The 25,050-nt window shown below is 39.3% G+C and overlaps 1 protein-coding gene across 5 annotated transcripts in view; it reads left to right on the forward strand.

The window, feature by feature from the left end:
• HS3ST5 (heparan sulfate-glucosamine 3-sulfotransferase 5) overlaps positions 1–25,050 on the forward strand; it is a 205,602-nt gene that overhangs the window by 162,971 nt on the left and 17,581 nt on the right. Inside the window, exon 1 of one of the 5 annotated variants that reach the window (XM_061460087.1) lies at positions 10,137–10,286. The exons of the other annotated variants lie outside the window; for them this stretch is intronic. The gene's annotated coding sequence lies outside the window, so the exon portion shown is untranslated. Of the gene's footprint in view, positions 1–10,136; positions 10,287–25,050 lie in introns of those variants that run through there. 5 annotated transcript variants of the gene reach the window in all.

The raw sequence follows: 25,050 nt of genomic DNA on the forward strand, positions 1-25,050 counted from the left end.
ACTTCTTAAAAGGTTTTATTTCAAAGGTTTTATTTCACATAGAGAGCATCATTTGCTGGGAAGATGTTGTTGTTTGAAACATTTCAAGGACTTATATAAAAATGCATTTTGGAATAAAACAGGAACTATAGGTGGTGGCTTGTGCAGTGAGGTACACAGTGAAGTAAGTAATTACTATTTAAATGCTACTAGGTGCAAGATAAATGCTTTCTGAGCAATGTTTCTGCCCTGAGGAGCAAATACACTAAGAGAAGACAGATAAATAGTCTGCAGACAATAAGAAAGGGAAGATGGAAGACAATTTATATATCAAATCGGTCATTTCCCTGCAAGTAGCATGGTAGAAGTGTTGGGGCTTTTTAAGTGGCAGTAGGCAGGAAAGACGCAGATATGTTCAGGGAGGTTGGGCAGTGAATACTGAGGTTTTAGGTGACGGAGAAGCTGACAAACTGGCTGCTTTGATGTGAATTGAATGGCACCAGGGTTTTCAGAACCGAGTAACATGACTTTGTGTAGGGCACATGGTATAAATAATAAAAAAGAGGAGACATTGTACTGAGCCATGTGTTTTGAGATAAGATACAAGCTGCTGGCAGGGAGATGCAGGACTTATTCTGAACACAGTTGCAGACGACTCAGAGAAGAGAGGTAACCAAGGAGGGGAGAAGGAGATAATGGTGCAGGAGGTCAGGCAGAGTTTTTGCATACTCATGGCAAGCACTTTTATTCTGCATTTCAAACTGTGATGGTAGCACAGCAGCCATATTTGAAAATAACAATAAAAACAAGTCTTTTCCCGCCTTCTCCCCATTCCTAGAAATTAGACACAAAGGGTGGCACAACACTACCTCAATTTACTGTCTGTCATATTTTCTTCTGCACACGGGCTGCTGCAAGTGTATTATTACTGCTGGCCTCTAAGTCTAATTCAGCAGCTCCTGATGCAGAGGTGTAATCCCCTCTGTCAGCTGAGCTATGGTGAGTGCTGTGCTGTCATAGTTCACAGTTGTGGGTTAGTCCCTACGAAACTATTACCAGCCAGTGGAATTTAGAGAAGGTCCAAAGCTGCTTTGAATTACACCCCAAATATGATTAATGAAGGAATGTTGTGCAAACTGAGCTTCTGTAAAACCTTCAGGGCAATGTTGTGCAAGGCAAGGCAGGAAAGAACCCAGGGTAATTTTCCCCCTCTATTGTTTAAAAAGTCACAATATAGCTGCAATTTTTTAAATTACACTTAAAAGGAATTCAAACAAAATTATGATTCTTAGGTGTTTGATATGTCTTCTGATTAGTCTTTGTTGGAATTATCTGTACTGCAGAATAATTATCCATCCACAATTCCCTGCATTACCATTATAACCTAATCACATCTATATAGCTTTCCATGTGACTTTTTTAATTGGTTCTGTAATAGCTTCAGTGTTAAAAACAGTAACCAGAAGTGATTAGTCATTCATTATTTTCCCTGTTGCTGAGTCAAAAGAAAAGAGATGAGCTAATCAAATCCATAGCACTACCCAGCCTTTTACAGAAGTTGCTAGAACAGAAGTTGCTTTTACAGGGCGGAAAATCGCTTCAAGTTTTTCCCCAAATGACTGCACAAAATTCGATGTGGAGCTCCTGCAATGCCCTCCTTGAAACCATTATGGGTTTATTTACATCAGAAAGAGAATTCACGTAATTGCGTGTAAGGCAAAGCCTTATTTAACAAAAAGGAGAAACATTCTTTTTATGTTCAGCCCTATCTTATTTACAGGATTTTTTTTACTAGATTAATAAATATTAAAAGGTAAAATATGGTACTAATCAGACATTATAAATGAAAAGAACATATGTAATATTTACAACAAGCAGTTAACTACACTCGTTTACATTCTGGAGCGAGTTAAACTGGCATTATCTCACAAAACTAAGAAACTAAAAGCATTATGGCTACATAGCTAGTTCTGTATCTTCAGGCAGAAAAAACGGGGCTACGTATAAGTCTACTGCTTCATAGTCTTAATTTAATATATAATTTTATACATATGTGCCATATGTAATTATAGGCAAAAAACAAAAAAGTATGAGTATAGTATGCAGGCCTATAACAATATTTCATCTTTTATAAGATTCATGTGCACTGTGACAATATTGTTTTATATTAAGCATTATTTAAAGGTATAGGTGACCACTATTAGAGGTTAATACTATTAAAGATATATAGAAGACGCTATTTAATTTACTAGTGCATATGTGGGCAGCTCACTCAGTAAAACACAACTTTGTATGTTAATCATTGTACATAGCTAGAGAAAGTCCCTAGCTTAAACAGTTTAAATATGATTAGGTGACATGGAGAAAGGAAATATTTTAGGATATGGTGTTGAGACACAGATATATTTAAACACTTCCCCAGTCACCTGATAATCATTAGGTGAAGGGGAAACTGGACTTGGATGTCCTGATTCCTAATGAAAGTATCTTAAATTCAATGACCATCCTTCCTTGCTAATGTCCATCCTGTTCTGTTATTCTCCTTTTTATCTTATTTTACACAGTGCTGTTCTTCTTTTTCAGGCAGAGGATATAACGGTCAAGGATAATATTGGTGCCAGAGGATAAAACTTCCATTAACAAAGCGAGGATGTCAGATGCTACCAATATATTTATTTAAAAATACAGATCTGTCAATGGAAAACTAAAAGGGAATTTATATTTCCCTGAGTCACACCCCAAAAGATTGTTGCGCAAAGGTTAAGGAGCTGTTTCTGAGCATCTTCACAACCCCAGTGCTCTGAAGGTTTGTCTTTTGTGGGATCCCTCCCAGTGTCCTGCTCTATCTACCTCTCCTGTCCTGTTGGTCTCTGGGATGTCCATTGAAGAGGTACCCTTAGGTGCCAGGACCAAGGAAGAGGCTTTACAGCCTTCTCCCTTGCCCAGAACCATGCCACCACAAGCCTTTCACTGTCGTGTCCTGCTGAATAGCTGCCTTCTGAGACTGGATTTACTTGAACTCAGCATGTCAATATGAGTCAGAATACCTAGTTAGGCCCCAAAAATCACAATATTGCTAAAAATTATTGGAAAAAAATAGCTTTTAAGCCTTGAGCTTAGCTTTTGGGCAACACTTCAATAATGTTTGCAGGCTATTCTCTATGGCCATTAAAGATGGTTAATTGCCTGCTGGTACATTCAGCGGGTTTCTTTTATTGTTTCCCCTCTTTAATCACATGGATCTAGGAAATGAGGGTTTATTAAAGAAAAAATAAAAGTATATCACTGAATATTATCAGATGCACCATAAAAAGATGAAGGTGGGATACAGAGAGAAAAAAACAGCCCTTCCTGAGACAAACAGGAATTTTATGCTTTTAAGGGCAGCAGCTGGGATTCAAATGGAGTTGTACCTTCAAGAATATTTCTGTCTGCAGAATATTCTTTTATGTTTTACCCAAATATCATTAATCTGTTCCATCCGAATGGTCACAGTACTAATAGACCAGAACAAGGTTTCTGTGTCCTGTTATTAAAACACCTTTTTTCTCCCTTGCCTGTATATCCTTTGTCATTTTGACTAGTGACCTTTGGCATTTTTTAAAGCTAGAGCCTACAGCATGAAATTTTTTTGCTGTGATTTAGATGCCCAATTAGTGTAAGCACACGTCGTGTCAGGAAGTACCAGGGAAAATAATTACAAGATGGAGGAGAAGAAAAAAGGTGGGCAGTAACTGTGAACCTGAAGACTGACAGGAGAAAACAGAACACCTGTCTTGTCATTGTGTTAGCCTAAGCTAACTCTGCTACATTATTTTCTATTAAGATACATTCATTTAAAGATACAGCATTTTAAATGACATGAGAGATTAAGAGGAAAACAACACAGGTTGAAATCTTTCAGCAGGAATTCAGTAGAGCTATTCACTTAAAACTAAATGTAAGAGCCCTTTTCTTATTCTCCTAGGTACTGCTGCCTGCTAAAAAAAAAAAGTTATTAAATTTCCAGATTAAATGACACCATTACAGCAGATCTTATCATGAAATAGGAATGAGGTATCTCCAGAATTTAAGAGAAGCAGACATACATATATACAATATATACAAATCTTTTTTTTACATATATGTATGTGTATGTACATATATAAAGTCCTTTGTGACCTTCGTACTTTTCCCAGGGAAAAAAATCTTTGAATTTGAGCCATTCCAAACCCTAATCTCACCCTCCCACCACACTCTAGTTTATCAAAATATTTGTCCTAGGAAACAGCTGTCTGTTGAAATTCAAAGCTATGGGCTACATTCCGCACTTGCACACAAGTCTGCCTATTTCAGTTGCCTTTAAGGAAGGCTGCAGGGCAAGTATAGCACAGAACTCACTGAGATACTCACTGCTATGCGGGACAGGGCAGCATTTGATTTCACAGAGGGTCAGAGCCTTAAAGAACACACAAGCAACAGTTGAAACTGGATACCTGATTTATTTACAACAAATTTCCAAATTCTGGCCACAGCTGCAATTTTGGGAGCTGGGGGAAAGACAAATGGCCAACACTGTGGTGGGAGAGCAGTGTGCTAAGTCTGTCTGGAGGAGCTGTTTTGCAGAAATAAAAGAAATAAAGAAATAAAAGAAAGCAGCACCCTTGTGCACTGAGGTAATAGCAAAGTACAAAACTACAGAGCACAGGGTGCCACCAGTGGAGCTCCTTCTGCTGGCTCGCAGGCCACATACTCTGCTCTCAGTAAAGACTGCCGAGAGAAATGGGGGCTGCTGCTTTACCAACCAGCCTCCAATCAGCAGCCTCTGCAGCAGTTTATCCTGATGGCCCCATACACCTCAGTCCCTTCTACATATATCTGGTAGTTTGGTAACTTCAGGATAATGAGATCAGTTTGCAAGGGAAAGATGCCTCACGTGTCCTTCTACAGACAAGGACCATATCATGTATTTTTTTCTACATCTAGGCTACATTCACAGAACTCTGTGAATAGCTAATCATAATATGAACAACAAAAGAATCTGTGTCTGAAATGGTCAATGGCTGCATAAAATCAACTAGGTTGGAAAGACCAAGGTCATCGAGTACAATCATTACCACAGCACTGCCAAGTCCACTGTTGCATGAACAGTGACAACTAATGCAACAGTAGTTGAGAAGCACTAAGGTATACCAAATAAAACAGCTAGTTTACATGAACTTTACTTCTAAAAATTATCCATGTCTGGATCAAGACAATGGCAAGAAATGAAGAACAGGTTATTCTCACACCCATACCTTTCTCACAAACAGCTGAGTAATTCTTCTGTTCAGAGAAGATTGGACACTTCATCAAGAAGTGATTCTTAAGAGAAAGCCCTCGTGGGAAAAACACAAACCAACATGTCACTTTAATCATTCCCTCCTAGAGAATGGCTCAGTAATTGAACTACAATTATCCTTGACTTTCACATTTTTTTTCCTATAGGAACATAAATGATGATACTCAACAAGTTTGTTTCTAGGCCTGGTAAACACAAGAGAATTTTCATTTTGTGGAACAGTAATACTGCAAAACCTAAGCTTTGTTTCTTCAAAAGGATCTGGTTTATGTATATTTATACTTAGCTGATGAATGTAAATGTCCATAAACCAAGCAACCATCTGTGTAAAAGTCAGGCAACACAAAACAAATCTTTCACTAAATCAATGCCAAAAATTGGTGAAACTTTCATAGTACTTCATAATTGTATTGTAAATTCTTCAGGCAAGAAATGAGTGGAGAGGTGGATGGAGACTCCATTTCTTCTTCTTCTTCTTCCCACTCAGTCCCTAGATAATCTGTTTTTTGGGAGATCTTTAGCACAGTATGATTCAGGGAATGCTTTTCTCCAGCATATAAGTCTTCCTATCTGGGTATATTCCTTTCCTCGTACCCCACTCCCAGCACCTGCACACTCCCAGCATTCCTGCTCCAAGACCAGCTTTGCTGAGGGAAGAAAAGAAAGGTTCTGGCTGGGAAGTACTGATTTGTAGTATCCCCACCTTGCAAGAGATTAAGCCAGAGCTACCCTGAGAGCAGGCAGCACCAGTGGGAGCACATAGCTGCTACAGACTGCACCCACACCAGCAGGAGAGTGCCAGGATACAGGCCTAAACACTATCCTGCAATTGTTCACTAATGCTAGTGTGCTCTCGGATACGCGCTTGGGTACATGCCAGCTAGCACTTCCTAAGCCAGTGCTCCAGCACCATCCAGGAGGCTGTAAGAAAAATAGATCCAGTCACCCTCATTTTAAAGACAATTGAGCTGCCTGGGTGCAAACAGCTTCTAAGGTCAGACAGCAGGCTCTGGACTGCTTTATTGACTACTCCAAATGTAGTAATAGATACAGCAATAGTGGTGACACTTCATGGCTTTAACATCTTTCAGTACCATATACATTCAGCTTTGTACTGCTACTACATGGTGAAATATCTGCCTTTAACATGAAAGAATTGTGCATCCAGCCACACATGTTGTTGTTGTGTGTGACCACTATGGATATGCTGAGAGAAGTGTTCATGTAGGACAAGTAAGCATGAACACTTTATACTGGAAGATCCATCTCTCTAATCTTGTATCTCTAGAGGGCTATTTAAAATGTTTTTATCAACATAAAGATGGAATATTATGCTCACTAATTCTAAGGACTGTTTGTGGCAGGAAAAGTGTTCTCCTAATCTCTCACTCCTGAGAAGCATTAAGGGAAATAAAGCCATTGTTATTAGTGCTTGGACTCTGAAGAGATGCCATTCTAATTTTCTCACTACTCTACACAGACCTGTTCATCAGCATCAGATTTTTAATTGTTCCAGACTAATCCAGAATTCAGTTAATTGTGTGTCTTTTAAAAACTCCATTTCTACATAAAAGTAAGTTAAAATATTACCTTAGTATGTTCCTCCTTTTAGGTGTTTACATTACCTGGTAGGCATGTCTGTTATCTTTATTTTGCTTTCTGAGTTTTACTTGAAATAAAAAGACATAGATATCTCTGCAAACACAGGATATGCAACTTTCATTTGTACCTTTGCGCCTACTTATCTGTTTATGTCTCTACCTATAAACACTTATAATGCCTTACTTACCACCATGTGTCTGGGCCAGGATTATAAATATAAACAGGCAGGCAGTTACTTACTTTTTCAAATGCAGACCCCGTCTGTCTGCCTTTTCCATGTGCAAGGCAGCAGTGTCTCACAGGGGGCCACACTGCTCACAGGTGGAAGAGGGAGATGCTGCTGAGTAGCAGGCCTGCTGCGAGCATGCACCTCTGAGCAGCAAAGGAGAGCAGTTTTTTCTCCTGCTCTGGGATGCTGTGTGTTAAACACAGTTTGTTGGTACATGAGGCCCACCTTGACACTTGAGGCCACAAAGCTGCACAAAGGGGATGCAGCACAGTTCTGTGACAGGGTGATGTGCACACGTGTTTTCAGAGGAAAAGGTGGCAGGTGCTCATGAAGGCAACCAGACTCTCAGGACAATGCTCAGAATTGCTTAAGCCTTAAAGTGCTCATGGCTTCACACAAAGTTCTTCTGTTTCTAGCACCAATATAACATAATGTAGTCAACTGCAAAAGTTTGACAGGTGAGATTTGTTTAATAATAGTAAAGAAAGAAAAAAGAGGATGCTTTCCAAATACTTTCCTTTTAGCTGTATCTTTTTTGCCTTTGGATTCTGTGGTCTGAGGGTGGGAGCTGTTGCAATTCTGAACTTCAGAAAAGCCAAAATGGAGAACAAGTCATGAGCAGGATTTTGTCCTGGGCTCTCTGATGTTCCCATTGAGGTCAGAAGTGTTCAGCTCTTTGGAGGTTTCACTTCAATCTACGTTCACATTTGTACTCGGATCAGACTGGTTGAGACAGGGTGGATTTTTCAGTTGCATTTCACCATTAATGAATGCAAAGCTTGATTTGATTAATAACCAGTGTGTTGCAAGCCTCAACTGACTCAGGAATAAATGATTAGTCAATGGAGCTTGCTGTCAAAATAAATGATTGAGGACATGAACTGAATAGGATTAAATACATTTGACATCAGAATTTTAAAGCACGTAAGCAGAAAAGTATCACATACCAAGCATAACCCAGTCACTGAGAGGGTTAACTTCCCCATTAAGCAGGTTCTTCTATAAGTGTATACTTTGATTATATTTCACTATGCTGTTTCTTAACCATTTTGTATCATTATGTTACAAGGAGAGGGAAAAGGAGTTCAAAGGAAAAAGTCATCATGCTTTGGACTCCACTGGAAACTGCTAAGAGTAACTCACTCAGATTGCCTCAATATAGGGAAAAATAATAGTTGTGACAATCAGGGTCCATTCCTGCATGCCCGGCAGCAGCAGCAGAGCCAGGGCTGCTTCATGCACATCCTGTGAACACACAATGGCATCAGGGAGCAGAATCTACCAGAGGCAGTTTTTGTTGAGCAGTTGGACACTGTTCAGGGTGCTGGCAGCTGCTTGAACTCTCCAACCTGCTCACAGCACAGCCCTGCTGTGACCACTATTTAGGCAAGCTGTCAGTCTGACTTAGTCTGGTAATATCCCTTTTCCTAACAGCAATTTCTAGGATTTTAAACAGTGTAATGAATTTTGATAATCCTAATTCATATGTACCTGAACAGATTTGTTGTTTAACAGTTTTTAAACTTTTGTGCATGTAAACAGACGTAAAAAACGCAAATGGCTAAGAACACCCAGTGAAGTAAGTTTTTTTGTGTTACATCAGTCTTTAATAATCTCTTACTTCAGGAAATGTGGTCTGAAAGAACCAGAAAACTTATAGTTGATTATTGTATTGGAAATCAGCCTAAGGATGGCATTGGGTCTGGTAATTTGCATGCATTTTGCCAAATACATTGTGTCAAATGTTTTACGCCAAATGGCAACCCATTCCAGCACTTGTACAATGCATGGAAATCATCTGCCTTCTTGAGTGATCATAAGGCATTAAAAATATGTAATACTTGAATCCTGGAAGTAAATCCTGGAATTGGAAGCCCAAGAGAGAATTTTCTTTTGCAGATTGTGTGCCAGGCTTTTTCTGAATTATTATCACAGATGGTGAAAAATTCCCATGGCCTTATCCTCATGTTCTTTTTCACTCCAAATGGAGTCCTCTGTGAAATACCAGTATAACTGCATATGTTTGAACTCTGACTGTCCACTTAAACGTATGCTGCACTTCAGTGGTGTGGTCTCTGGGAGAGATTTTTAGGCTCTGGGAGAGAGATTAGGCACTGAAACTTTGCTTAATACTATCTCTGCTAGACTATACCACTAACAGAACAGTCAGAGTTGAAACACAGTCTGTCACGCTGTGTTTAATCCAATAGAGCTGCAAGCTTCAAAAAGACAATTCCAGTCTCTCCTTGTCCCCTAAATCCATCAACATGTGCCTGTCACTTCCCTCAGCAATTCCCAGTGATCTTTCAGCTGCAGAGTTAGTGGGATCTGCTCACTGAGCCAGTGGAAAATGATGTGTGCCTGGCTCTATGATCTCTTGGTCATTGGTCTGATGGATGACCTCAGACAAGATGCTTCAACTACCCCTCCTTCCCACTTATACCTCTAAAAAATAGGGAAATAATAGTGGTAAGGTCTCTGTAATTAGTTTCTATCCTGGTGAAAGATCTTCAATGGCAGTCTATTTCTCAGTAATTAGGGTGAGCCTATTCAAAAGACAGGAAAGAGGAATTTAAAATTACTCAGGTGATCTTACCTCTTAGACCTCAGATTTTCTGATGTTCATATTAGACCTCAGATTTTCTTATGTTCATATCAAGAGCCATATAATGCCCATTTGTTACTTGATATAATAGGTATTCAGAATGAATTTTGAAAGCACACAGTATCAGAGATCTTTGAAAGAAATCACAGGAGCTGTGAGTATTTTTACAGTGGGTGTGAAATTTCATATCTGCTATAAATTTGTGGATTGAAGTACTGCTCACAATTTGCAGCTAAGTAGCTGGTGAATTTCAGAAGTGGTATTGGGAGAGCTGGGCAGCCTGACTGCAACCTTTCTGGTGTGCCCACTGTTTGTCATATGATAGGAACAGAGCTGACTGCCCAGCAGTCCTGCCCTCATCCCTCACCCTCCCACTGCCACTGCCACTGTCGCATAGCACTGCTCACTATGGCTGTGCACTGCCTGCCTTTGTAACCCCTGGGTGATAGCCCATCACACTATACAGGGGTAATTTACCTCATCTCCTGTTGGTAAAGCAGTATAAAACAGCTGGAGTGTGCTTATGGACTTGGCATTTAATGGGCTTTTTGGTGAGTAGTGGTACAAGCCTTATGTATCTGGTACTGGTACATGGTGTACAAGCTGTACTAAAATGGATCTGTTCCACAGGAAATATGATTTTATGCTTTCTGATTAAGCAATTAATTTGTGTTTTGCCTACTCTTTGGCAAATGTCAGGGGACAAAGTTGAGAACAAGTGCATGCTGTATTTGCATCAGACACTGAAGGCTAAAGAATTGCTCAAAACTGATAGTTTGCGGAATTGACTTCCAGATTAAAGTTTGAATGCATTAGAATATATAGTTAACTTTACTTTTTTCTTCACTGATTTGATATAACCTGGTTTGAATGCCCCCAACAGAATAATAATACAGATTTAAAGGAAGTCTTGACTGACTGATCTCTATGAGTGTCCTTGAAAGTCCTTCTTTATTCTTGTTACAACTCTGTTCTTTTCTATTGGGAAACACATGTTTTCCTATAACTCTAAACTCATAAGAGACAAATGTCAAGAAAGCTTGGATGGCTAAATAAAAATTGATTTGCATGGACTGAGTCTGACAGCTGTTTCATACCTTTTGGGCCAGTCTATGGAAATTTTGAAAAATTAATAACCAGCAAAATCTGTCCCAAGTAAAATATGCTCAGTGTGTTCCACTGAAATGATACTACTTTTATCCCCTGAAAATAGTCTTGAATAAACCTTGGTTCATTCAATGCCTTTGCTTAATAAAGTGATAGTAAACTTGTTTAGAATGAGCATGTACTCATTCATGCACATTATTTTATTATTACATGTATGTAGATAATTAGAGGCCTAATCCAGAAAAGCCCCAAGAGGGAGAGTTGACATTGTGCTGGAAGCTACATCAGTTCTGCTCCACTGACAAATCCACTTTTTAATAACAGAGAGCCCCCATGAAAATAACGAAGGCAATCAACAAGCTACTTCACGCATGTGAGAAGATTCTGGTCATGTAGGTCTAAAATGTGCTATTTTATGGCATGTTGGATTTCAGTGTCTGCTTCTATCAAAGACCATTTCTAAGGCATTGCATGCAATAAATGAATCCACCAGGCTCTTGATTTCAATGCTGCATGCATTTCTTTGGTGTGAAAATTTCTGTGAAGGCTTCAAGAGCTAAAAATTCTCTGAGGTGAGGTGCTGAAACTCTAGGAAACAAAACTGATAATGCTGTAACTCAGGGCATCTGTACTCCTGCTCTTCTACATTCAAAAATCAATGTACAACAAAGATGTGGTTTTAGAAAGCACACTGTATGTGAGTGGCTATTAAGCCAGTATTAATGGTATCTTAGGCAAATTGGCATTTGTTAACCATATGGGTGGTATTATTAGCACGACATATGCCTGGCATTTGAGTAACAGTCATCTCATCAGTATATCTGAAACAGAAGGTCCCTGCTTCACGGGTCAGTTCTCTGCTGAAATCTGTAGAGACTTGAACTGAAACTAAGCAGTTACAAACCCAGTACAATTTGGAGAAAATACCTGGTCCCTATATCTCCCATATAAACCTGAGATAGAAGGAAAAGCTGCAGTTAACTGAGAAGACTTGTTCAACAAAAAAAAAAAAAACAAACCTGTGCTGATGTGGATGCCTTCATCATGCAAATAAAAACATGTAATAGTAGCACACCTGCAGTGTGATGAACTGCCCCTTGTGTGTGTGTGGCAGCAGCTCCACAGGCTGTGTGTTTTGAAATTAAATCTTTCTTCCTTCTATTGACTTCTTGCCCTGTGGTACATTGAGTTGGCTGTTTGAGATGCTTTCACTAAGTACAAAGTCAATTGACTGTAAGTGGCGATGAAGAAAACATTGTGTGATTAATATTACAGTTCAGGCTCTTCTGATCAGTCACAGAAAGAACAGTCAAATAAACTCAACTTCATTTCAAAGAATCACACACTGTTAATGGTGAACAGTCTGCCTGGAGCCCAAAGGGAAAAACAAGCCACTTGAGGCAAATCTCTCTTCCTTTACATAGAACAAACTAGTTGAGCAGTGTTAAAAGCTGCCTATTGATTTGTGCCCAGACTGAAAGCCATGCAGTGATGTAAATGAAAATGTGTCAAGAGTCAATATTGATTTTTTTTCTTTTTCTTCTTCTCTTTTTTTTAAAGCAAGGCCACCCCCCTTGGGAAATACTATTAGCTATACTGCTAGGCTTGTCAGTGAGTGAAGTAAGACCCTTTTCCACAAGACTATGTAAGTCCTTCTTTTACTGAGGTAATATGGACAGCATGCTGAGAGCAGCTATGTGACAAAATTTCCTTTCTTGAGAAAATTGTTAGGTGAAGAAAAAGAAATGGTGAAGAGATCAGCTGTTACACAAAACAAATTTGCTGGGCTGAGCTTGCAGTCTGGTACTCACAGAGTAAACCCAATTTTTAAAAAAACTTTGTTCATTATACAATACATTTGTGTAACAATATAAATTGTACTCAGCAAGAGCCAAGGCCAAAGAAAGGGTAGAAAATGAGTCCTTCTGTTCCTAGAGTTGTGTGCACATAGCTGGAATAAACCTGGATAGAGTTTCCCTTCAGAAAGATGGAGGCCGTAGCAAAAGACCTACAAGAGTCTTTCTTTTGAATGAAGGCTAGAAGAAGAGAAATTACCAGAAAGGTAATCCAAATTTGTTGAATTCACAGCATCCTCAGCTAGGGATATAAAAAGCAGTTTAAGAAAATACAACTAGCATTTTCCTGTTTTTTTCCCCTGAAGAATCAAATGCAAATTGCAAAAATCACTGTGCTCAAAATCAATGTTATCGCTTTTTCTATTAGATTATGAACTGCAAGAAGGTTCTTTTAAACAAAATTTGTACTTCACTACCTCTTGGCAAGTAACATTCTTTGTCTTTGACAAAGACTCATTCTCTGTAGCTTTTAAGTAAGCTCTTATCAACCCGTGCCATCAAACCTGGCAACTAATTGCCTACACCTCACTTAGAGGTAACAAGAGGATATGGCAGATAGCCCATTGCAGCTCTGATCATCTCAGAATGAACAAAGACCCTCAAGGGAGGGTTGGATTTAGCATGAAGGCGGTCTGGTGAGAGATGCTTTCTACTTTATTGGCACTTCTTAAGGTTTTGGATACTTCCATAGCTCCTAGCTTTGCCTCCTGGACAGAAGAAACACTGTGTCACCCTATGGTGGTGGCTTCCTTCTCTCCTTTCATCGATCTCTATGGCCCCTCTCCATAAAAGAAAAATATTTCTTCCGAACCCCAAGTAATCCTCACCTCAACTTTAGTTTTCCTGGGGTCACCAAAGAACTATTTCAAACTGAAAATTAATAAATGGAGAAATTAAATCCTAAATTGTATAGGGAACCAGAGCAAGTACCATAGCAGCAACTGGCAGTCTTCCAGCTACTGGCAGAAAAAGGTGTCCCAAACTAGAAAGACGCTGTGGCATACCAAAAGTGCAACCCCAAACATAATAAGTGTGCAGAAATACTCCTATTGATTCCATGTTGATAAGGTTCAGGTTCCAGCTGATTAAAATAAAAGTTCATTTTTAAGACTCTAGCAAATTGAATTTGGCCTTCTATTAAAGGCTGCTACTGAGTTATAAATGGATTCCTGACTGATGAACTGAAAACAGTTGAATGAGAGATGTACACATGGCTGCCTTTTTATTTTTCATCATCTCAGACAGATTTTTGATATTTTATTTTCCCTTTCTTTTTCTTGGTTTTGTTGTGAACAGAATGAGAACTGTAAATGTAGTAACTGTTTTTTTTTTTCTTAAGAGAAGAAACGTGAGGATAATAACATCTCCTGTATAAACTAGTTGTAATCTGTCACAAATCTGGAAAATAAGGCAATACTGAAGTTATTCATGCGTTCTGCCTGGTTTGTCAGGCAGGTTGCTTTCAATTTTGTGTTGTAACCATTCAGACTTATAATTAAAATTCAGGCAGAGAGACAGAAGAAAATTATTCCACTGCTATGTTCTGTACATAATGTTCAGAGATGTTCACTCAGTGGAGTTTTACTATAAAAGAAATTAACAAGAAATATGAAAGACAAAACATTTATGAATTCGATGCAATTTATAAATCTGTTTTAAAAATGTATGAATGGGAATGATCTGACATTAACTACTTTTTGAACATTTTACTTGTCTCATAATAGTGTTCTTTGCATAAATGATTTTATTTTGTCAACACTACAATTTCCAGTAATGTCTCACGTGTTTCTTTTCTGGACACAGCAACTGAGTTTGTTGAGTTTACGAGTGATTTCATCCAACTTTGGAAACACCTATTTCTTCTGTACATCTTAAGAACTAAACAAGAGAAGTGCTGTAAGTTAGACCCACTTCTATGCTCAGGCATGTAGAAGACACATACTGACATGTAGAGGATTTAACTAGTATTTCCTGGACTCCTCAATCCCTGGTGTGGTACTCCATCTTCAAACTGAAAAGTAAGCTACCTCAACTAACCAGGAATGCAATGAAGGGGAAAGAAGCATCTGCCTCTGGGCAGACAGACCTCTCCTTTCTCTTGATATTCTTGGTTGCAAATTCTGCTATCATTCATTCATTCACTCATTCATTCATTCGCGCAATGTGAACACACACTTGTGATTAATTCTCTCCTCTGGAACAAGAACTTGAATCTTGATGACCCAACTGAGTGACCTACCTGTTGGCAATACTTCATTCCTGTGACTCTTAACACTGGCCTTAGTCATGTTCTGAAGGCAACTCTGTGATCTGGCATGGCTAGAAAAATGGGTGGAGAATTGCCTTGTTTGAGAATTCAGCTTTAGGGATTCTGGATCTGCCTACAACAAGAAATGACCAAACCGATGCCACACATAGGAACCTTACCTGGGTGGTCATCACTTTTCTTTAAGCGTGCCACAAAAGAAGTACTGATGCAGTCATAGCATCTCCTCTACCCTACAGGAAGAGAAGCCAATCTAACACCAGTACAGCATAAAAGCAACACAATTGCCACTGAGTCATGAGCTTTCTGAGACACAGTTTGACTTTTAAAGACACTCAGCGAAGCCGTGGTTCGAGCAGATGGGAGTCCTCCTGCTGCACCTAACCAGTCACCTGGAAGGTGAGGGCTCACATGCTTCACCACCCAGGGCAGAAGGAAAGACTCAGTTATGTCTTTTATTGAGAGCGGTCTAGATAGCAAATAGTCTTTGAAGCAAAGAGACGAAAACAGATCTCTTTCACAGCTGAGTGCCCTAATTGCTGCCCTATAATCCTGCTTTATTTTTCTGTCTGGACCAAGGAATCCTTAATTATTTCATGTAAAATAAAACAGCTTTCTTATGAGCAGCACAAAGTTCTGTCCATCTCTCTGTCTCTGGATATTTGTGTCTCCACATAAAGACACCAGCCCACAGGTTGCAATTCTCTTGAGAGGTGATATATGTGAGTTTAAATCCTCTTAGGCTGGAAGGCAAGAAAGGATTAATTGTGTTTTGTTCCTAGTCTTATACTAGAAGAAGGTTTTAATGGGAGGCTTGAAGGAAGATAGCAGAATGACCTTGGGAATGCTGTATGCATGTAGTATTGGGTTGAATGTTAAATTGTGGAAGGGAAGAGAGGATGACAAGTAAGGGAAGAGGCAAATCAATTCATCTCAAAACTGTATCGGTTAAATTAATCATTTAAATGATCCAATCTGGGTGCTTTATAAGATGTACACTTTTATGTTCAAGTCACTTGTCTTTTTTACAGATGAAATGCTTTGAAGTCAGTGTAATGATATGTCCCATTCCCAGCACAGGACATAGAGGGTAGACACGATAATAGCTTATCTGTTTTTATTTTAAAAGGAATCTATTTGAAATACCTTCAAGATGCAAAAAGAGAAATAATAATATAGATGAACTAGCAGCTGTCCAAGAGCTGCACTTTCTCTGAGAAATCTTTATGAAAAACAAGATAAACAATTGTGTTGTTTAATGTTTTCTTTGCTTGTTCATGTGTTACGTTCAGGAGTGAATTCAGAGTGAAAAAGAAGAGGCCTGTGTTTCAGAAAATAGCATAATATGTGACTCACATTTTGGAGAGAAGAAAACATTATTCATTTTTCTCTCCTCTAACCTAACTCTTTAACCTTCTTTTGACACTTGACTCATTTCAAGCACATTCTCTGTCCTCTTGAATACAATGCACAGTCCTCATTAATCTGTCGCCCCCGGAAAAGGGAAGATTCTGCCTGAGCTCCATTGCTTTGGGGTGTGATGGAGTAAGGAGAGGGAAAACAGAGTTTTATGTTCTGTTTAGAAAGAAAGGAGACAGATATGGGGAAGGAAATAGGAATAGGAATAAAGAGTATTCGTTCAGAAGCCTTTCAGAAATGCAGCCCTCCTCCTTTTCCCTCTACCCACTCCATGAAATAATTCTAGCTTCTTTCTTTTCCTTTGTTCAGTGACACACAATTTTGTGACCCATGCCCTGAAAGGTATCAGTTTCCATTTCTTTTCCTGCTTAACTCGGACCAGGAGGAGGAACTGCTTGAAAAGCAGTGGTTATCAAACAGATTTTTAATGTGATCTCAGTACTTTTTGTGAACGTTTGTGCCAAAAGAATTTAACCTGCCTGGTGACTTAGAAACAGAAGCAAATACAAATAGACTGGGAACACAGTTAAATTGAGATTTGTAATTTATTGTAGTGGTTAAGAGCACATTTTAACCCAATTTGCCATGATCTCCATGATTACTATAGGCTTGTCAATGAGAAAAACTCCTCCCAGTGAAATATCTGGATTCTTGCCCTCAAATAAAACAGTTTATATTGTTTATGCGTTTTAGTCAGGATATTGTTTACAGGGCAGATAACTGTTAAGTCTTCTTTCCATTATTGACTGCATGATTTATTTCCTTTTGCAACTGCATTTAGATGTGCTAAAACCTCTCTTGACTGTTTATAAACTTCCCAGTGCCTTGCTCCAGAATGTAGATGCAACAGTGTTATATCAAAACTGCTGAGCATGGAGCAGAGTTCAAGCTACCGGTCATCCAGGTTAAATAACTGTGGCAGTCTTTTTGCTGTTTGTTTTCTGCTCTGTAGCAGATCGTGTAAAGATGCTCACAGAATAGTGTGCTATTAGACATAAGTATAAAGACTTCATCAGCCTAATGGAACAATTAACTCAACTACTCTCTTGCTCTTGATCTTCAGAATTTTGCTTTAAGATTAGGGCGATAAGGTGAAGATTAACACCTCTGGGTCAGTGGGGCTGATGAGACAAGATTAATTAATCCTCAAAGAAAGCCTTAATTGGACACTGGAGCAGTCTTTCCTCCATTGTTAAACACTGCCAATTCCCTGGATAATTAGGGTAGATGGTGAATATGATAGAGGCTTGTTGTAATTAGATGCACCAAAACTAAGGTAATGGTTTTTTTCCCCTGGGAACACCATGTGTTATTTGCTCCAAATAAATCGGTGTCAATGTTCGCGAACCCATGAAAAACATCCCCTACAAATGGTCATTGACCACCCAAACATAACTTATAGAAGGGAGCTGGAGAACAGGATTCGTAAGAATCCTTTGATTTAGAGGAACTGTCTTAAATCCTGGCCTTCAGAGGACAGAGAATTTACTGTTCAAGCAGGTTAATGAGCAGGTTGATTTATTCTTATTTTTTTACCTATCATTAGTCATTCTTTCATCAGGTTCTTTCCATTAAGAGGCACTGATTTATAGGAAGAAGCACTCCTCTAAGGAATTTTGTAGGTTTTGAAACCAGATCTCAGAAATACTTTCTTTTTCAAAGAAATGTCTTTCTGCAGGCAGTATAATAAATGGGTTCATTATAATGCAGCATGCAGCTAAAGATGGGAGAAAAGTCCATAGGCATACAATTCTAGCTACTGTACCCCAGGCTCTAGCAACAGAGCTGTGTGACTTGAGGATTCATTAAGACGCTTGGTTTAGTGCAGCCCTGATGAAATAAGTTAACATTCTCATTAGGGGGTTGGAGCAATCATTTGGAAAAAGCCTCCTTTGCTACATTTGTTTACTGTGTCACAGGAAGCATGTCCTCAGTCAACTGGGATAATCATTGTCAGCATTTTACATAGTTACAAAGCAAACTAATAAGCCAGATTGTCGAATTATGTCAATCATGCCTAAACATCAACAAGCAAATTGCTGTGTGCAGATGGGAAATTTGTAAAAAAGCCTAGATACTCAGTACAGTGTGAACACTGCACATTGCGAGATCATGATTTAGGACTAATATCTGGGGGAACGTGACTTTCCACAGTGTGGCTCTGAAGACAGATTGCTGTCTCTATTAAATTGTCTGGTGAGACTTTTGACATTTAGGCCCTGACCAAGAAGGACTTGTATCATTAAGCATTACATCCTGCTTCTCCTACCCCACTACGTTATCACGCTGGTTTATTAGTTGTCTTCTTGTTGCCTCTGCTGGAGTCCTCAGGATTTATTGCTACTTCACACCCATACTGACCTCCCCAGGCTCTAGCCAGAGGAGAGATGAGAATCAAAAAGAGGTGTCAGAATTTTTTCTGCTAAAGACAGCAGAAAATTATACATATTCCTACCCAGACCTGCTAGGGATTTGAGTTAACTTTTAGCCCAGAGATTCCAATGTCAGCTTTCTGAGTGACAAATACTTTTGGCACTTGTCATCTTTGCGTCAGACACCATCATAGGGAGGCAAGGGACCTGTTTGTGCCTGATAGTTGCTGAGCGCTTGTGTGATTTCACCCCTGCCTAGGTTGGTACCGAAGGGACAAAAGAATGAAGAGTGTAAAAAAGGCTATAAAGCTTTCAGAATGCTTAAATAGACCGAAGTGAAGATTGCACAAGAAAGACAAAAATTATGACACTAATCAGTAGAAAGAACTAAAGATCTATTAAATTAATCAATAGGTCTTTCACAGTGGCAAATATAATTTAGTTAAAGAAAACAAAGAGAGTGCAAAAAGAATGTAATGAGTTTTCCACCTCTCCTAAAAGCAAGGAGTGAGAATAGCAGTTTTTGACTAACAGGTATTTTCTTGAGAGAGGAAAAGTATATTCTGGAGGGTGAGTCCCAGAGCTGAGCTGAAGTTACAGACTCCCCTGCACTGTACTGGCCAGCGGGAGCACAGCCTCACAGTAGAGAGATATTACCTGACCAGGAACGTTGGAACAAAACACACACAAAAGCCAGCTTCTGTCTTCCCTCATGTTAGAAGGAAATAACAAGGAAGAGACAGCGATTTTAACTGTCTTTTGGGAACATGACAAAATAATGGGAGAAAAATTAATATATATTATGAAGAGTGACAACTACCCAGGGTCCCAGGTAATGCAAGACCTCCCTGTTACTGTATGTAGCAGCGTAAGTCACTCTTTCCACTAGGTTAAGTCCCAAACGGTTTGATGTTGGTTCTGCCTAAAACATAAATTGGATTATTCTGTCTCAGTGAAATGTAGAGTTGGTTTTTTTTTACTGAGAATATCATGAGTCTTTATCCAAAGTTTTTATATTCTGATACAGAAACTCCATCATTTTGATGGTCATTTCTTGCTGACGAATAACTGATTTAACGTTTATTTGTTTTTACACTTGCTTAGCTATAGATTTACCTGTATCACTGTTTCATGGTATTGATTTCGACTGATTCATGATCATTACTATTTGGGATTCCTTCATCTGTCCTGGCTAATATGGAGTGATTGGCCTTTGTTGTTTCTTCTTTACTAACCTCTCTTTGAAACACAATCATGAACTACCCAGATCTCAGGAATCTGGAGACTCAGACTTTTGCCATAGCTCTCCCCTGTAACATCAAAAGACTAAACTCCAATATCATCACTTATACTATCACAACTTCCCAAGAGTTTAAATGTCACAGTCTGAACAGAGGTGCAGTGCAGAATGTCCCTCCTTCTAATACTGATTGTTCATGGCCAAATGCAAGCACCTGCTATTCAAGAACAGTTTCCTGAAACCTGGGCAAGAGGAAAGCCAGAAGCACTAAATTAAACTATTAGTTTAACTCACAGAAAGGGTGGGGGTGAAGAAACTTAACAATTGTATCTTGTCCCATTTGACTAGAGTACTGATGTTATTAATTTAAAGCTGAACCAGCTGTCTGGGCTCTTTAGCATCCATGTATGTTATGTCGGAGTCTGATCCTCAGAAAGGGGGAGCCAGGGATAACTTAATCTTCCATTCTGAAGAAAGGCAATGATATTTTCTTCTCTCAGTGTGAAGCAGCCTTTGCTGAGCAGGAATTTAGGAGGCCCATGGGGTCTGTATGTGCCAGCAGGCACAGAGGTTCATTTTATCTTCAGATGGCCCTTTGGGAGAGAGTGAACACATAGAGCAACTTTCTTTCCAGATTGCTTCATAATACACTTGAGAAAGGAACATGAGCTTGACAAATTTTGCTGTACCATTCTAATTAAAACAGATCTTCCTTTAAAAAAAAAAAACAATTCAATTTAAAAAACAAAACAAAACCCAAAACAAAATATCTCCACGGTTCTGCTTCAGTCTCAGTCTCACTAGGAAGACAAGTATCAGTAAGCTGTTGGATCTTGTGAAGAAAAAGCATACACAACCTGACTGAAATTAAAAAGCAATCACCAAGAAATCACAGTTGAGTTTTTTGATTGGAATTTAAAGGGTTTTGTGTCCTTGCCTATTATTAATTAGCTATAATCATAGTATTGTTCTTCCACAGAAATTTCAAACAGATCTGCTTTCCTATAAGGCAGATGTTCAGTACTGCTCAAAGCACTCTCAGTCACAGCAGAGATCTCAGCTCCATTACTCTATTAGCTGGCAAGGGAAGGCTTTAGTGGCAAAAAATGGTAACCCTGCACAGAAGAAGCTGTCAGTGGAACGAGCTTACATTTTCCAAGCTACAACCTGAGAGACAGCTACAGGCAGGAGGGGCTACAGCATTCTCACAGCATTGCAGCCATCAGGGCTCAGATGCTGGGGCCCTGCAGGGGAATGTATAGGAATGCAGCAAGGTAGTAGCTAGAGCGTGCTCTAGAATTCCACGTATTAAACTGGTGTCAAACAATCTGATCAACATTTTTATCTAAAGCATTAGGGCATACCTTCCTTGTCCAAAAGCAAACTCAACTGCACTATCTTCTGTTTGTTCAAGGGATAAGCCTTGCAGCTGTTCTTGTGTAACGTTTATATCTTTACAAAGGCTGCAATGACAAGGGAAGCTCCATGTGCAGGGGCTGGCCCTTCAGTGACCTTGGAAGGAGTGGGATGTACAGCCCTGTGTAGAGGTCTCCTGCTGAGAGGAGGTGATTGGATTCTCTTTTTTACCTTTACACTACAGACTAAATATTAGAGAACTATTTCCATTAATACTCAGCTGACTTAATTTTAAAGCACGTATTTGTTATTTTCATGGATGGAAAGAAGCCGTTAGTACTCTAAGAGATAAAAGACGTTCTGGGTTTTTTTTTCCTTTTTTTTTCCTGGTGTATCAAAGGTTACAAATACATTCGTATTTTATCCAATGTACCCTGGTAGAGCTGTGAGGATTTAGGACAGGAGTGTGAATGTGCATGGAGTGTTTGTTTCTTTTTAATCAGCCCTGTTCTTCACACAGCAGTGTGAATAAAGCCTGAAGCTGGGTACTGTGAAAACTGATGTGGAATGGCACTTTTAAGGGTAAGTTAGGCAGGATGATGCTTAGTGACAGCTATTATGTAGTACTACCCTAAGGATCCATACAGAGATCCACAACCTGCATATATAAATGGCACAGGGAGCCCCAAGGGACCTCAAGGTGTCCAGGTGCAGGAAAGTGCCCTCTCACTGTGTCTTACTAGGCTGGACTAGGCAGTAGGGGACCAGCTACATGGCCTGTCCCTGGCAGCCTGGGAGTGAGGGCAGACTGGACAGAAGCCTGACATCTTCTACATGGGACAGGCTTCCTACCAACAGGTGACAGTGATCAGCAGGGAACAGCAGCGAGCAGTTGCCTCACAGCAGGGAATTGCTCTTTGCCAAGGACATGTGTACTTGCACAAAAACTTTACTTTTGGAGTCCCAGCAGGACCAAGGAGTGGTTCCTCTGATGTGAGGTAGCTTGAGAAGCCTACTGTTGCTGAAGCTATTTTGGCATATAATCTGCAGGTATTAATACAGCTGGTGAAGGCACTGAACCAGCACCTTTCAGAGACAAAAAAAAAAAGAAAATACACTTGCAAATACAAAAAAATACATACTTACAAATACAAAGGAGAAGTACAGAATCATGTGTTGCAATGAAAAGCAAGGTTCTCTGCATATATTAAACTTCAGCTCCATGGTGCCTTTCTATCTACTACATGCCTGTGTTTTACCAAACAGAATTTAGCAACTTCCTTAGCTCACCTAATACAACATAAAAGACATCTCTACAACTGCATAGAGTGTTAGGCAACAATAAAATAGACAGCATCAGGACCAATAACTTGGAGGTGGTAAGAAGTGCCCTATCTCATACCCCACCTTCCATAAGACTGATTCTGTTGATAATAACACAGCCACTGACATCATCCCACCTGCTTGGACTCTTATTTGTGATCAGTTCCACAGAACTACTAAATACATTAAATTTAATCAAACACAACGTATTTAGTGCTCTTAGAAGAGTAAAAGTGCCTGCTATTCTCAAGAATGAGAATTGCTCAAGGAAGTAATAGAGGACATTAATATATTTATGCACACAAAACCCACAAACATTTCCAGAGGAAAAATAATGCATTTAGTAAGCAGCAAGAATGTTCAGTGTCATGACAGAAGCATCTTCAAAGACTGAACGATTAAAGTGAACCTGCAGATAGGAAAGAGTGCTACTTGAAAGAAATCAGTGAATTAATCCATAGCTGGTACTAGAAAAATGATCTTAGGTAATATTGTAGCATTGATGCCTTATTCTAGGCTGTGATCTTCCATTTGCACAAAACAGGGCCTGTTGCAGAGATGCCAGGAGGCGAATTGTTTGTCTGAGTGGCTGTCAGCACAGGGGAAGGAGTGTGGCACTGCCATCCATCCTTCATGCTGACAGGGGCCTCAGGTGGGGATGTGCCACTGCTCTGTCTCACAGGCAGCTCCATCACAGTCTCTCACAGCCAGCTGTTCAGTACTGTTACCACCTCACAGACATGGTTTTTTAAGCAGATAGCACCAGTTCTTCTTTGTATAAAGGGAACCACAGCTGGACAGAAATGCCACAAGCCCTCTCCCACTAGACCTTCTCCTTCTTCCTCCTCCTTTACAAAAGGGCTTCAGCTGAGGAGCCTTGGGAACAGGCAGGAAACAGGTGTTCTGCACAGGTTCTTTCCAGCAGAAGGGAAATTATTTTGGACAAGAGTAACCAAGTCTGCTATTATAACCAAACAGTGAGGATAAAGTTTTCTGCCAGGCTAAGGTATGATCTGACTCCACCCCCTTAGCATATTGTTTTAGGTGTAATGCTACCTGTATATATCTTTACATGGAAATCTGCCTCGTAGCCTGCTACCTGGTAACTGCATCAGCAGAGAAGGGTGAGAGATGGCAGGAAGGAATATAAGCATATTATGGGAATAGAACAGGAAGAAGTCAATCATAATAAACATTTTCTTTACTAATATATTGTACATTCTGGAATGGAAAAAGATTAGTGTCTTCTTTACGCTCTGTGAGATGAAGCTGTTCCTTTCAGATGCTATTGTAACCAGGAAGCTACTAGATGAGCTGCCTCAGAAATTATCTGCAAGGTGATAAAGTATATAAAAAAGGATCCTTCTCTGAACTTAACGAGCACAGCATGTAATTCACTAAGTTTTAATGGTGAATTTATGATGTGGAAAAATTTATTTCCTATCCCATCTTCCCATCTGAAAAATAAAAAAAAAAAAAAAGAGAAAGGAAAACAGAAATATTTCTTACATAAACATTAGTTACGTCTTCTGGTGAAATGGCAGGATGAAAAGAGTAATTAAGGTTCAAGGTCAAAATGAAATTCTGTTCACATCTTAGGCCTTCACACACAATTCTGCAAAATGAGAGAACTGAACAGAGGAGGAATTAACTAATTCCTTTAAGTTTAGTAATTGCAAATGCAGAATGAATATCATTCTGCAGACACGGTGCCAGAGGACAATGAAAGCTAAAGAAATAATGGTAGTCCTGATAAATAATTTATGCATATCAAAAGTCAAATGAGATAAAGAAATGGAGAATCCATTTGAAAATTTGGAAATTGCTCAAAGCTTTTCCTCCAGTGGCTCCCAAGAGGGTGAGCACGGAACACTAATAAACTCTGTGACCGTGTATAATTCATAAACTTTCCCTCTTTTTTTTTGATTTTCGGTGCTTACAGTTTATAGTTAACAAAGGAACAAAGAGTATCAGCTGATTCCTCCACTTAGTCTATTCATAAAGGGCAACTGTTTTCATCCCAAAACTGCACGTATATCCACCATTAAATTTGGCTCATTGAAAACAAAAAAGACCCAATCCCTTCTGCCCACATCCTCATGCCTACTTTACATTTGTAATTTTATGACAGCTATTACAATGTGAGATTATAACACAAAAAAAAAGCCATTTCAGGATGATTTTTATTAACAGTATTCTGCTATGGGTCTTGGTTAATGCTCAGACTGGATTTGTTATGGATTCATTCGATGGCAGTAGAGCAAACTCAGAACAAACCAGTGGATGATGTCTGATGGCAGGGGGCTGTTTCTGAATGCATTACATAGTAAGAAACTTCCCCCCTTCACACAACCACATTGGAAAAATTAAACCTAA

The sequence above is a fragment of the Pezoporus flaviventris genome, unplaced genomic scaffold (genome assembly GCF_033815535.1).
Source record: "Pezoporus flaviventris isolate CSIRO_AGI_PZ_B2104156 unplaced genomic scaffold, CSIRO_AGI_Pfla_v1 ptg000031l, whole genome shotgun sequence".
Classification (NCBI taxonomy): domain Eukaryota; kingdom Metazoa; phylum Chordata; class Aves; order Psittaciformes; family Psittacidae; genus Pezoporus; species Pezoporus flaviventris.